Below are 14,610 nucleotides of genomic sequence, written 5' to 3'. Positions count from 1 at the left end.
GGTTTTCAACCGAGAGGTCTTGGGTTCGAGTCCCAGGAACTCTCAATTTTGTTCTCCTTCCTTCCTCGCAAAAAAAGGGAAAGAAAATCAAAGACTTGGGAAGGCGTACAGAACAAGCTAGTGTACCAGTAAAGAGACGTTGCCGAGTTTTAGAAAAAAGAAAGACGTGCTCCTGTAGCTGGTTCGAATCCAAACCTAGACTATGACTATATATGGTGCTATGCTACTCTGCAAGTAATGAAACTGACATATCCAATGTTCGCTTATCCTCTTCTCTACTTACTCTGCCTAGCATCAGAAGCTCTGGCCGCAGCAACCATGTCTGCTGGCTGCTCGTCCACCTGCTCTTCAGCAGGTAACAACCAGATATGCGCCAAGTCGCCACCCGTACCATCGCCTGTGGGTCTCATCACACCCTCGCCGGCACGCGCATCGCAGCCGATTGCTCATCGCAACCCGCTGCCGTTGGTGTGGTGCCACTGCTGCAAATCACACAGAGTCATCCGTCGCGTCTCAACCACAATCCGCAAGCCTGGCCGAGTCTTCTACAAATGCCCGAATCATGGGGTAATAATATGTTTAAGTGTTGTTCTGCTGCTTTCAGTTGCTGATTTTTTAATAGTTTGGTTGATGATCTTCCAATTTGATTCATGCAGAAGAGGGAAGATTCGTGTGATTTGTATTTCCGGGAAGTTGCTGATGTGGGGGAATGCAACTACACTGATTATTTGGTTAGCCGAGGAATCCCAATACCAGCAGGTTGGGGTGTTGGACAAGTAACTGAAGGAACGACAGAAGAGGAAGATGCAGAGCAGAAGGTTAAAGATGCAGTTCCTCTGATCATGGCCAAGCAACAGCTGCTGAACGGCCTTGACAGCAATGAGGAGATGAAAGAGCTTGTGAAGATAATGGGCAAAATCGAGGTGCTCTGTAGGATGATTGTCTCTTTATTTGCAGTGTATGTAGCACTCGTGATCTATTCAGTGGCTACGACATGAGCACTTTGCTGAAACTAGTAATGAATGAAACCTGTGTAGCAGGCTGGGCGTAGTGTTGTGAACATCTAATGATTTCTATTAACGGAAATCAGGGGGTATCCCCTTTTGCTCATATAAATAAATAAATAGCAGAGGCCCTGTCGGGTCAGCTTTGTCCTCATTCGAAGACGTCGAGCAAATTGCAGTCCAACAGCAAACTATGTCATCAAATTCAAGTTTCACAGCCAAATATGAGTACAACTAAACAACAATGTCATCATGTTTTAGTTGTCATACAATCACCAAACACAAATCAGCATACATAACAAGTGATGTTCTCACAGCAAAATACTAAACAACATGTTCATCAGGTTTCAGTTGTCATAGCAAACACAATTTCACATAGTAGATAAAAAAACGTCTTCTGACAGGCAAATACGACAAAAGCAATGTAATCATCATCCGCAGCAGCAGCGTCAACATCTTCGCCATGTGTATCAGTCTGAATCGTAATTCCCCACGGTGTCATCTTCTTCTTCGTCCTCAACATCCTCGAACGTTGGCTTCTTCTTGATCAACTCTTGTATGTCCACAACACGATAGGCAATCTTTTCGCCGGCGTCATTGACGTGATGGTTCTCAAAGATATTAGGAACATCTGTGTTATCTTGTACATCAGGAGCAGTGTAAGCATCATCTTGTTGTGCAACTTCATTAAACGAATTCCTCTGCTCAAACCTTTGCAATACTCTCCAGTCATCGCTACGTGCAAATGTGTCTTCCAAGAAAAATATTTGTGTTGCTTGATTTGCCAAAATAAAAGGCTCGTTGGTCTGGTACGCCGCCTTGACATTGATGGATTTGAAATAATCATCAGCTCTGGGTTTTGCGATCCTGGAAAACAGGTTATACCAACGACAGCACAACAGAACCACACATCGATGATCCTCGAAACTGGAGATATACCGCAACTGAACAATGTCTGTTATGTTAGCATACATTTCAGTTGTCTCTTTGTCATACGTATCCGTGCTCATGATGGCACTGTTTTGTGTCTTCCTGCCTTCGTCTCGTGCAAGGGTGTTGTAGCGCACATCTCCAACAACGCAAGATTCATAATGTCTTACCCGAGTATCAGGACCCATTGCTAGTGAGTAAAGGGCATCATCAACTGCCTGCCCATCCTCCAGCATCTTCTTAACCTATGGTTAGAAAATAGACAAGCTGATCATCTTATGAACTCAATATATTAAAAAAAACTGACAATGCACTCCAAAAGCTTACATGGTTCTTGAACCATTTCGCAAATCCTGCCATAACCAGTTTGTCAATGTTTCTTGGATTTTGCGGCAGTAACTCCTCTTTGTAGATGCTGCACAACATAGTGATCGCGTCAAACATCTAAATATATAAGAATGTGCTGCAAGTTTAGTAGATTACGATGTATAAGCTGCAGTACTGCACTTACTTGATATAAGGTAGTATCTCAGGACAGTTATTCAACACATACCAAACCATTTTGTCCAAATCTTTAGGTTTGTCCTCTTGTCGACTCTTCCCTGTAACTCGAACAGAATAATTGAAAACATTGAGCCCGGGATTGTCTTCACCCACCTCTTTGCTAAGCTGATCAGCTGTTTCAATGTTTTTTGAGCAGAATGTCAACGCTTCTGTAGCAATGTAGGCCTCTGCAATGGAACCCTCGGGTCTAGCTCTGTTCCTAACATAGCCCTTGAAAGTGCCTAGCCGCCTTTCAATAGGGTACATCCAGCCATACTGTACTGGACCTCTAAGTAGTGCCTCATCAGGTAGATGAACAGCCAAATGCACCATCACATCAAAGAAGGCTGGAGGATATATCTTCTCAAGGTCGCATAGGATAGTTGGTATCTTGTCTCTAAGACGCTCCAAAGCATCTATCCCGATATTCCTACTGCAGAGTTCCCTGAAGAATTGTCCCAACTCTGCAACTGCTTTGTATAAGTCAGGGCGGCCCAATCCTCTAAGGATAATAGGTAAAACACTTTGAAGTAGGACGTGGCAGCCATGAGTTTTCAACCCTTGTACCTTGTTTCCATCTGCACTGACTCTCCTTTCAGGGTTGGAAGCAAATCCATGTGGGAATCTCACACGTGACAGGACCTCGCAGAATTCTTTTCTTTTTACCTTGTCCAAGACATACACAGCTGGTGTCATATCCCGTGGTTTACCTTCATCTTGCACCTGCAAATCCTTTCTGATACCCAGGTGTGTCAAATCAATCCTAGATTTTAAGGTATCTTTCGTCTTGCCTTCAATATTAAGAAGTGTGCCGATAATGTTGTCACATATATTTTTCTCGATGTGCATCTCATCAAGATTATGCCGCAAATCCAAATCTTTCCAATACTCCAAGTCCCACAAAGTGGACCTGCGGGTAAACAATAATCTCTCTTCTACCCTGCCACGCTTCCTTTTCCCGCTACCATTACCAGGATGGTTTCCTGGTGTAATATGCCTGACCTTCTCTAATTCCACTTGCAACTCATCGGCGGTGAGCCTCTTTGGCGCATCACGGTTTTCATGCTTTGCATTGAACAAATGTCTTCGGTATTTTCTAGGATGCGGCTTGTCCTTGGCAAGGAAATGACGGTGTCCAATGTAATAGATCTTGCTAAGTATTGCGTATGACAGCGGATTCCTGTCACAGCGAACACATGCATTGTAACCATGTGTCGTTCGCCCTGACATAGTGCCCAAAGCCGGATAATCATGGATGCACCAAATTATAACAGCACACAGAAAGAAATCAGCTGGTGGGCTGCTATATAGGTCTCGAGTGAGAACACCCTTCCATAGCTGTTGAAGTTCCTCCACAAGAGGCTCCATGAACAAATCAAAATCCTTTCCAGGACTTTTTGGACCTGGGATGAGCAAGGCCATCATGTAGTTTGATTCTTTGGTGCAGACATTTGGAGGCATGTTGTAAGGGATAACAAGCACTGGCCACATGCTATATGTGGCGCTCTGGTGGCCAAATGGGTTAAATCCATCTGAAGCTAAGCCAAGTCTAATGTTTCTCGGGTCAGCAGCAAACTCTTTGTGTTTATCATTGAAGCTTTTCCACTCACTACCATGAGATGGATGGCTCATTACATTCTGATCTCTGTACTCCTGGTTCCTAGAATGACACAGTACATCCTCTCTTGTTTCAGCATCATGAAACAACCTCTGCAATCTTGGTGTAATTGGAAAATGTCTCAGAACATTATGAGGAATCCTCTTCACAGCATCGCCATCTTTCCATCTTGATGATTTGCATTTCGGGCATTCACTTAAGTTGGCATAATCCTTCCAGAACAGAACACAATTATTCTAACAAACATTGATCATATCATATCCAATTCCAACTGCATGAAGGAAATTCTTCATTTTACTGTAGGTGTGTGGTAGCTCAGACGCATCTGGGAAAGATTCGCAGAAAGCAGCCAACATCGCATTGAATGATTTGTTGGTTTTCCACTCAGATGTCTTCACCTGAAGAAAGGTGACCATAGCTGAGAATACTGACAGCTTATTTCCTGGGGTGACAGCAACGTTGCATTGTTCCAACATGTGGGCCCACCGTTTTTCTTCTGCAGGTGAAAGTTCACGGAATGCACGAGCATTTCGTAGCATTGTTTCAATGTTGGTCAAACTCACTGGCTCCGCCACCACCACCTCCTCCTCCTCTTCCACCTGAGCATCAGGCAGATCAAGATGGTGATCTGCTGCTTCCACGTAGTCAATAACATTGCCGTTCACAGCTTCACCATGATGAACCCACCTAGTATATGTGACCGACATCCCATACAAGTGCAAATGATTTTGCACAGTTGACTGGGATCTTGTAACTGAATTCATACAACTACTACACGGGCAGAGCACATCTGATTTCGGACAACCGTACTCAGCTCTGATAAAGTTCATGAAGTTTTCAACCCCCTCGACATATGCAGCGGAGAATCTTCGAGCAGAAGTTATCCAAGTCATGTCCATCTGTTAGACATACAAATTAGTTCTTCTACTAGATATTACAGGAAAAACATATATGCTTTTTTATGAAGTCCAGAAAAAATAGCTACGTCGATGTCTAAAGCTATGGCAAGATATTTGGACGAGCAGATCTAAGTAATGAAATATATGTAAAGCTAATTCAGCAAACAGATTTGAGTGCCAAATTATGGCAGGCTGTTTCGGTAGTCAATGAGGCCGAGCACACAGCCATCGAACTATCGAAGGCCATCGCAGCAACAAAGATCGAGTATAAAATGGTGTAGAGCTATTTCACCTAACAGATTGGCTACTAGACCATGGCAATCTACGTCACAATAAATATATGGCAGGATATTTTAGCAACTAATCGGCCTTGGCATGCCATCTCAGCTAAGCAGATTGAGTGCAGAACAGGGCAAGGAAGCTTCTTAAGCAGAGCATATTGACAGTAAACTACTTCGGCAAACAGTGAGATTAACAGCGTCTATCGGCTAACATTCAGCGCTACACCGACATGAACGGGGCCTCAGAATGCGCGTACCGTGGGAGAAGCTGACCGCCGTGCGTCTCCACACGAACGTCGCCAGCGGTGGCGGCGCTGACCGCCGTGCGCCTCCACAAGAACGTAGCCAGAGGTGGCGGCGCAGCTAGAGGACGGCAGTCTACGAGAGCGTACTGTGGGAGCGAGAGGATCGCCGAACCGCGGCGCCAACGTATCGGCGCGGCGGGGAGGGCGGCTTTTGCGGAGGGAATGGAGTGGAGGGGGACAGGGGGGAGGGGGGTTTGGGGAATATTATTGGCTAGTTGGCCGAAGGGCGGTTGAATGGGACTTGGGGGGAATTTTTGGGTGGGGGGGGGGAGGATTTTCGCGCGGTGGGCGGGGGGGGGGGGGGTGGGGGGGGTTGGCGCATGGTCGGTTTCTCCAAGTGCAGTCCAACGTGTCAGTGAAGAGGCAAGCCGAAGCGCGTTCCATTTGCGTGAGCCGTGTGCAGGACCGAACGTGTGTGGGGTGCAATGCGACCGTGACAGGAGTGTTGTGAGTGTACCGCCTTTTTTCCTTTTAAACTAGGTGCTTCGCCCCCTCAAAAAAAAAATTGTTGCTTCGCGCGATCCATCGATACTACTACTAGTAATCCGGTAATCCCGACTAAAACGGTGCGGCCGGGTCTTTTCCCGCGGGATATGCTGGGAGGTTGGCTTAGTTGGGTTTTTTAGGACGAGTAATGGTACACCTACGTAATCCCAGTTACGTAATTAACGTAATGTGAAACGTGTGAGCTGTTGATTGTAGATTGGGGGGAGGGAGGGGCCCACCACCATGAAAATCAGGGGAGGAGAGAGAGAGAGAGGCAATTTACGTTAACCCTTTCGTAGGTTCCCGTAGATGTAGAAAGATGTGAAATGCGTGAATGTGTAGTGGACGTACTATTGGAGTGCCTAAGATAATTTGTGTGTGTATAGACCCTATGTGTTTATTTTACTTCGCATGTTAGATTTGTCTCGGTTCAATAAAAAGCAGAGTTGGTGATGATGGTGTGCCTGTCATCCTGCAATATAGGCCGTCCGATCTATATCTAACGGATAGGAAGGAAACTATGACAATTTACCCACACTCCTCTCCACATTTGCAGATAAGGCTTTCCCTCGTTCATCCTTTTCTCCCACAAGATCTTGATCTTCCGTGCAACGCACGGGCATCTTGCTAGTACTCCTACAATATGTATATTATTGTGAAAGTTCATATACACCGGCCAAGATTAATGCAAACACGGCAGATTTTCATTACATTTCGAACTTTTATAGGACAGAAAAATAAAAGAAACCCGACCCTAAACCTATTCTACGGCGGCGACCGACGTCCTCCATCTTCGATCTCTATGTACGGGGGCGGGGTTCAAGACCCGTTAAGTGAAGGTGCGGTCTCCGGCGAGGAAGAGTAGAACACGGGATACGGGCCGGCCAGTTGGCACACCATGCCCTGCCGCCTCCCATGCCCTACTCATCCTCGGAGGAGTCCCCGACCTCGGCGGTGCCGGACGTTGGACGGCGGCAAGTAGGACGCGTGGCTGAGGGTGCTCCCGTCGTTGGCCGCCAGCGTGGCCACCGCTTGTGCGGTCGCGTCCGCGTCCGGCTACGCCGCCATTGCATCGCGAGAGGCAACTTGAGTGAGGGCGGTGACCTCGAGCTTCATCCCCGAAGACAAGCTCTCCTGCAGAGCGTTCGCACTTGCGGTCATGGCGGATGTGGTGCTAGGTAGGAGGACGATGCGCTATGGTGTGGAGGTTAGCTGGGCGTTGCCGCTTTAAGTAGCGCATTCCGGTGAGGCCAAGCGTCCGGGTGCGTCATTAAGTCACCGGAGTTGGTTCCTCGGGCACCGAGCCACTTAACGACGACATACGAACGGACGGCCTGAATGCGGGCAGCTGGCGCCGGCTGGGAACGCACCGCGCGACGGTGCGAGGGACGAGGGTTTTGGTGTGCCAGGGTAGTCAGCTGCGGTCGTGGCAACATTGGAGATGCCCTTTTCTCACATGCGATCCCCGCATGTCATTGAAAAAGCAAGACGACCCGGCATGGTCTCAGGTCCAGAGGATGCATTTGGCCGTGCTACACCACTTCGCGGACGCGTCGCGGCGCCCCGTGCATCCTCGACGAGCCGGGTGTTGGGGTGTGTTTGGATTGTGGCCAAAGTGCACCTTACCAAAATTTTGGTCATGACCCAAAGATTGGTCTTTGTTTGGATGGTTGCCAATTTTTTTGGCATGCCAATGAACTCTAGCCAACTCTAGTTCATTTTTCTTGCCAATGTCGGCCAAATCATGGGCAACCAATACCTCAACCAAAATTTTGGTCATGACCCAAAGATTGGTCTTTGTTTGGATGGTTGCCATTTCTTTGGCATGCCAATGAACTCTAGCCAACTATAGTTCATTTTTCTTGCCAATGTCGGCCAAATCATGGGCAACCAATACCTCAACCAAAATTTTGGCTACCCAATGCTTTGATGGGGCAACCTTGGGCACAAACCAAACATATCGTTGGTCGTGCCACAGCACTAACGCCACCCTCGGCACACTAAAACCGACCGTGTCTAGCGACGATATGAGCGTGTCGCTCACCGCGGTCGCCGTGTCCAGAGGCGGTGCTGAAGCTGCGCCCCGTTGTTGGCCCCAACGACCCACATGAACGGTTGTCGGTGGCGAGGAGGTCGTGGGCCAGCTCCTCCATTGGACTAGTCTGCACTACGTCACCCCGAAGGGTGTGCCCCACATGTCGGTTTCCCTGTTTTCCCGGCCATATTCGAGTGTCAGTGCTCCGCGTTGCGCATTAGGCCTTTCACTATGTAGGCCAAGCGAGACAACTTATTGTTTATTTGAGCCGTTCAAGTATAATCATGTGGCGTTTGCTTATTTCTCATTCCTCTCCAACCCTCTTCTCCATCGATCATGTCGCCCTCCAGTCGAGTCCATCCTCCCGCATGCCTCATTTGAACATTCCGCCGACTATCATTCGCATGTACCCACCCTAGTCCTCTTTCAATAGATCTCCGGACCCCGAGATGAAATCAAGAGGGAACGAGTGGGGGCACGTGATACCTAAGGTGGATTCAAAATTTTGAACCGGTGATCATAGCATCCGCAAATCATATATAAAGGGTATTCAATGTTCGTTTCGTTTTTGAACGTACAATATACTCCCCCTATCCTTTCTAGTTTACATATAAGTTTTATGTGTAGTCAAAGTATCTCTACTTTGATCAAAAAGGTATCAACATTCAACAACGCCCAATCAATATTGTTAGATTCGTACGTACTCCTAGATTTGTACTCGAGATGGTTTCCAATTTGACTATTGACAAGATTAATAGTACATGAGATGTATAATGTGAAAATTATATCATTGGAAACTCCTTTCACATACGAATTTGAACGTATGCTTTGTGTAAGTTGCATGTCATATATTATTACTTTTACATTTGGTCAAAGTTAGCCTCCAAAAACGCATTAGACCCTGTATTCTTTGTGTAAGTTGCATGTCATATATTATTACTCTAACATTTGTGTAAGTTGCATGTCATATATTATTACTCTAACATTTGGTCAAAGTAGTATAGTGGAAGTGGATCCTCTGACGTAGGTATCCCTGCCTTACCTCCTTTCAGTCACTTACTGGCGGACCCCATGCTTGCTAGGCCCCACATGTCAGTTACTCAATGGGTTCGGCCACGTCAAGGGATCCTCATCCATAGTATACTCCCTCTGTTTTTATTTACTCCGCATAAAACGGAGGGAGTGGTGGTATAATAAATGACGCAGGCGGGGGAGGGGGAGGGACGTCGGTTTGCTCTCAACTGCGGTCCCACAAGCGACCGAAAATGCAAGACGAAGCGCGTTCCATTCGGTGAGCGACGTGGAGGGTCCAGCGTGCCGGGCTGCAACGCGAATGCGACAAGAGCGATGTACAGTCAAAACCGATTGACCAGTCGTCACCGGAACCACTATTCACACCAGAACCTTCGCTGCTCGGCCTACGCCAGCCACTGCCCTAAAACCACACCAAATCTCCAGCCATTCCCCCACCTTTCGATCCCCTAGCCCGCATCAAGCGTCCCCTAGTTCGCCGGAAAGCCATGGTGTGCTGCAAGATCACTTACTACAAGATGCTAACGCCAGAGCGCCGCGCAGAAATCACGGCGGCGGTCGGCACCACAGACCTCCGTTCCCAAGCTCGCTTTGCGGTGGGCCAATCCCCGAGTTCTCTGGAGCCAAGCTACGAGGAGGAGGAAGTCGATCCAATGTTCATGGCGGAGGTCGCGGTGCCGAAGGCCCCCGATGGGTATGAGACGATGGACGTCGACTTCATGCCGGCGTCCGAGTCCCCCATGGTGCAGGCGGACCAGCGGTTCAACATGGCGATACTAAAGGAGGACCGGGAGGCAGAGGCTCAACTCGACGCGAAGCGCGCGGATGCCGCTCTCATCGAGGCTCTCCTGCAGGCGGAACCGGACGTCCTGGACTTGAACCGGGCGGCGGAGGCTCGACTCGACGCGGAGCGCGTGGATGCCGCTGCCATCGAGGCCCTCTTGCAGGCGGAACCGGACGTCCTCGACTTGAACCGGGCTGTGCTCTCGTCCGTGCAGAGCGCCCGCACGCTCCACTTGAACGAGTAGCCGGAGGCCGAGGACAACCACGGTGCGGAGACACCCGTCGGCAGCGACGGCTGGTTCGCGCCGGCAGCCAAAGACGACGAGGCCGTCTCTTTCCGCGAGCAGTGATAGTTTTTCTTTATGTTGTTGTTTTTATGGATCTTTTGCTGTGTAAAAACATATATTTGTTATGCAAGTCGCCTGACTTGGGTCAGTCTACCATTTCAGGCGGTTGGATGAATATCCTACGTCTCCTAACCCTTCTTTCCTTCTTCCTCACCTCTTCTTCTTCCCCAACAGACCACCGCACGGGCTGTACGGATACTCCCCAACATGCGGTTGGATATACATACTCTCTGAACGAAAATTATGTGTCAGCGATAGGATGGCTGAGTTTCGTTTGTTCACATGCGACAGCACGTGTCAGTGAGGGCGCGTTCCCTTGGTTGGGTTTGCGGCGTGCAGGAGCGACTGTGTAAGGGTGCGGTGCGACCGCGGCGTGCAGGAGCGACCGTGTGAGGGTGCGGTGCAACCGCGACAGCCATGCGCAAGTCTACCTCCTTCTCATTTTGAAAACTTTAGGCAAGCTTGGCAAAAATGTGTGGCGAAGTTTGGCAATGCAAGGCCTAGACCCAAATAGGATAAGTACGTACGTACTAGGAGTACTAGTGTTAAAAAAGAAAGGCGGGGTTTTCCTTCACGGGATTTAATCGATACAAATCCTCGTTTCACGTGTCAATTAATGCGTATTTTTTTCTCCAAATACCAAGAGCTAACCATCTCACTCCTCATCACTTGATTAATGCAGCGCCATGCAAACTAACCTTCTCACTTCCGCATGCATGCAGGGGATATTAATGTCCTTGGTTGCTAACCCCAGCAATTTTGTCTCGATTAGTGTTAGTGGCCCTTTGCAAATTGTAATTTTGATATACTGGCCTTGTGTACAAAAAATGGAGGTAGTAACTATATTTGACTTCCTTCCCCATTGCGGTGACGTCGACGACATCTTTTTTTGGTGGTTTGGCGAAGTGTGTTCGACGGAGAACACCATTGAGGGAGACCACGGTAAGTCGTTCGCAAGTGCCGCCTGCAAGCCGAGACAACTGCCTTATTTGCATCCAGGAAGTCCTTTACTAGTACTACTAGGAGTACTAGTGCGGTGAGATGGTTTCTCGAAGAAGACGATGGAGAAGTGGAGTCAGCGAAGAGTGAAATGATGGTTGCTTCGTCCGTGCTTTTGTGATTTGATGCCTCACTGCTTTGTGATTTGTGATAGAAGGGACAGGGGAGTAGACTCTATGCTCTATACTGTACTACATGCGTCCAAGCATGGGAGAAAGAGGAGAGACGTTGCATTTTTCTATTCCTTCAATCAATCAATCAGGGAGCTTCAGTTCCATCTTTTTGGCTTTGGCAACACCGTCCACAATGGTTCCCACGATGCCAAAAGCTATTTTCACATTTGGCTACACATTGTGGATGCCCTTAACCGTACCACTTGGTTTTGCTCCTGTGTGCTATCTACACAAATCTCAATTATATTGATCTAAAAAATTATAGAATCAAGATTAGTAAAAAGGAGGTGATTTTGTCGCGCAGATGGCGGGGGAGGTTTCTTATTTGAGCAATGCTACATCCACGTAATGGTTTACATAAAGTTACGAACTAATGTGATGTGGGACTATTTGATTGGATTAAAGGAGAGGATTAGCCCACCCCACCTGAAAATCAGGGGGGGCATATATAGATTAGATGGAAAGTATACGTAGCAGCTACGTAGCCCTTTGTAAGTCTAGGATTAGGCTTCTTATTTTCGGAGGACGTTGTCCTGGCGGTTTGCTAACATGCGGTCCCACGTGTCAGTGCTTTACCAAGCCGATCCGCGTCCCACATGAGGCAGAACAACGGCAGAAGCAACACGTGGTTAAGTTGAAGAAGATGAGGGAGAAACGGATTCAGCAACGAGTGAAATGATGGTTGCTTCGTCCCTCCAACTTAACTGCGGGAAAGGTGCAGCTTTGTGATTTGACGCCTCATTGCTCATTACTACGCCGGCGCCATGACTGGGGTGCTTCACCCCGGCTGCTCTGCACTGTATTCCGGTATGGCACGTGGACCCGGTAGCTTGATGTCCCACATGTCGGCGAAAGGGACTAGAAGATTTATGAAAGCGAGCGCTCCACTCTTACGACGGAGGAGCAGACGACACGACGGCCCAGTGAACTGTCACTTGTAGTACTGTATAGTACTATAGTTTTGCTGTTTCGCACGATCCATCGATACAAACCCGATTAAACAGGAAAGGGCGGGATTTTTCCCGCGCGGTGATACTGGCCATACATTTCAAAGGCAATTTTAATGTATGCAAACTGAATAATTATAAGTAACAATATGATATCTAGTAAAACTAAAAACACATATGATTTATTGTGTTAGAGTGTAGTAGTAGTGTTGTAATGCATAGTTATTAGATGTAACATGCGAGAACGTGTAGAGATGTAGTTTTGGAGGGCCTACAGAGAGAAAAGCGTAATACGGTCACCGAACTTCAGAATAAGCTAATTACGGTCACTATATACGTTTTGCGGTGATTATACGGTCACTTGCTCACAGTTCAGCATCGGATTGCACTCTGTTGACCGGCCAAATAGTCTGTGTGGTGCCATGTTGACTAGTTAAATTGACCAAATTCCTTGTGGGTTCCACCTGTCAGTTCACATAGGCAAAAGGTCAGATAAACACAAATTTTACGCAGGCGCGACAAGGATCCAACACGTGCGCGGGAATCGCCTGGTTGTGTATGTGTCTGTCAGGGCCTGATGTGTGCGCACGCACGTGTAGGTTGAGCACTTGAGCGTGAGAGTGTGTGTTGGTCGTGTGGTGTACTGGTGTGTGCATGCATGCGTGCGTGTGTGCGTGTGAGTGTTGTGTGCGTGCGTGTGAGTGTTGTGTGTGTACGTGTGAGTGTTGCGTGCGTGCGTGGGTGCATGTGTTTGTGTGAGTGTTGCGTGGATGCAGTTCGTGTGCATGCGTGCATGTGTGTATAATCACCACACCAGCTCCTGTGTGTTAAAACAGACGGCTCAGCATACCAATACAAGGCCACCTTGTCCGCTGTGCCCGCGGTCATGACTTCAAACCACCGTCCAAATATTTTTTTGTCGTTTGTTTTCATTCTTACTAGCAAGATGCCCGTGCGTTGCACGTAACATCAAGATGCACTTGTATGACTTGTTTATCTTGTGAGAGAAAAGGATGAACGAGGGAAGGCCTTATTTGCAAATGTGGAGACGTGTGTGGGTACCTTTTTGCAAAATTGCCATAGTTTTTTCCTATCCGTCAGATATAAATCGGACGGCCTATATTGCAGGATGGCAGGCACACCATCATCACCAACTCTGTTTTTTATAAGAGTGTATTTTATGTATTTTATAAGAGTGTAGATGTAGAGTAGATACAAGTCGACAGGTGGGCACGATGGTAGTGAGATAATGTGATGCAACACTAGAGGTGCCACGTGGAGCGTTTAACTGGTCAACTAGTCATGTCATGAGCAAATACAGAGTTGTACGGTGAGCCCGTGACTGTATAATAACCACTAAACGTAAATGGTGACCGTAATGAGTGGATTCTGAAGTCCGATGTACGTATCGTGCTTTCGCTTCAAATACAATGATCTTCATTGCATATATCGCGAGAGAAAGATGAAACATGCGTGAATTTTCTGGGGGGCTTACTTTTAGAGGACCTAGAGATAGTTTTGTGTGCATATGTGAAAGGGGCGTACAGGGGGGTATGCGATGGAGAGAGAGATGCTCTTCGTTTCTCTTTATTATGACTAACTTTGTATATAGTATAAAAATATACAAATTCACAGTGTGGAATAAATATCATTGTGGGCACCATGCAATGCAAATTAGCGTTCGTACTCCTCCATATAACTTTGTAATGTGGTATATATGTAGAAACTCTAAAATAATTTTTTGGCCACACTTTATTCAAAAGGAATGTTGTATGCGAAATAAACGTGAAGAGAGGGCTTTTTAGATCAATGGGGTACATGATGTAACATGTGTGAATGTGTAGTTGATGCATTTGGCGGGGCATAGAGAGGTATGTGTGTGTATTACGTATTCGAGAGGGGCATGGATAGAGGGGCCGACAGGGGGGGCGTGGGAGAGATAGCACGAGAAATGAGAGTGGTCTAGAGAGAGAGATGAATATGACGTCACGACAAGAGATTCCATCCTTGAGTGTGTATATGCAAGGGGGGAGGGAATAGAGGCACCAGGAGAAATTTTCTGTGTGTGTGGTGTTTGTGTTGGTATGTGTGGGTGTGAGAAGATAATGAGACGTGGGGGCAGAGGGTGTGTCACATTGGTCGGCCCGTGACGCATTTAGGGAGACCCATGGATGACTAGTGAAGGACTCTGTGTCCACTAACAAAGCCGGCTAGGATTTGTAACCCTA

Source organism: Aegilops tauschii, chromosome 1 (genome assembly GCF_002575655.3).
Source record: "Aegilops tauschii subsp. strangulata cultivar AL8/78 chromosome 1, Aet v6.0, whole genome shotgun sequence".
Lineage (NCBI taxonomy): Eukaryota > Viridiplantae > Streptophyta > Magnoliopsida > Poales > Poaceae > Aegilops > Aegilops tauschii.
This window is presented reverse-complemented; position numbering follows the sequence as displayed.